The 1,170-nt window shown below is 39.8% G+C and overlaps 1 pseudogene; it reads left to right on the top strand.

Moving 5' to 3' along the window:
• LOC145721369 (large ribosomal subunit protein eL6 pseudogene) overlaps positions 1-569 on the top strand; it is a 1,395-nt pseudogene extending 826 nt beyond the window's left edge.
• The last annotated feature ends 601 nt before the right edge of the window (positions 570-1,170 follow it).

Raw genomic sequence — 1,170 nt, 5'->3', positions numbered from 1 at the left:
TACCCAAGTGGTTAAACTTCATAAAGTGCCTAGGTATCATCCAACTGAAGATGCACCTTGAAAGATGCACTGTGTGCTGAGGCACAGTAAAAAACCTGGCAGGCAGCATGTGAGAAAACTGTGAGCAAGTATCACTCCTGGGACCATTCTGATCATCCTCACTGGGTACCACAGAGGCAAGAGGCTGGTTTCCCTGAAGCAACTGAGCAGTGGCTTGCTACTTGTGACTGGACCTCTGGCCCTCAGTTGAGTTTCTCTGTGTAGAACACACCAGAAATTTGTCATTGCCACCTCCACCAAAATTGATCTCAACAGTGTGAAAATCCCAAAACTTCTCACTGATGCTTACTTCAAGAAGAAGTAAACCCGGACACCAGGAAGGCAAGATCTTTGACTCAGAGAAACAGAAATACGAGATTACAGAGCAGCGCAAGGTTGATCAGAAAGCTGTGGACTCATAAATTCTGCCGACAATCAAAGCTGTTCCTCAGCTTCAGGGCTATCTGTATTCTGTGTTTTCTCTCACAAATTGGTATTCCAAATTTCTTACAAAGAACCTAATTAAATAACTGATCCATCAAAAAAAGAAAAGAAAAAAAAAATGGATCATGTTTGCTCGAGATTTATGGTAGATGCCCTTTACGAAGTTAAGGTGTGCCATTTTATTATGGTTTGCTAAAAGTTTTATACAGAGTTATTTATAATGACTTTTAAATTTGATCAAAAGTTTTTTTTGCAATTAATATTTTCTCTTTTAATATGGTAATAAGCTGAATAACATTAATTTCCTAATTTTTTTTTGTTTGAGAGAGAGAGACCTGTGCGTGAGCAGTGGGGGTAGGGGCAGATGAGAGGGAGAGAGAGAATCTTAAGCAGGCTCCACACTCAGCACAGAGCCCAATGTAGGGCTCAATCTCATTACCCTGAGATCAAAGCCGACCTGAGCCGAAACCCAAGAGTGGGACACTTAACTGACTGAGTCAACCAGGCGCCCCTAATTTTCTAATTTTGAACAATATGCATCCCTAACCCTGAAATAAATTTGTATACTTGAAACAATGTCCAATAAGGAATTATCTCCCTTAATCACTCCTGAGAATACTCTAATATTTTGCTGAGGATATTTGCATTTATTTTTATGTGTGTGACTTGCCCTTACACTATCATTAT

This window comes from Leptonychotes weddellii, chromosome 5, assembly GCF_054177405.1.
Source record: "Leptonychotes weddellii isolate Sample4059 chromosome 5, ASM5417740v2, whole genome shotgun sequence".
In the NCBI taxonomy this organism is placed as follows: Eukaryota; Metazoa; Chordata; class Mammalia; order Carnivora; family Phocidae; genus Leptonychotes; species Leptonychotes weddellii.
Note: the sequence above shows the minus strand (reverse complement) of the source record. Positions and strands in the feature narration are given on the sequence as shown.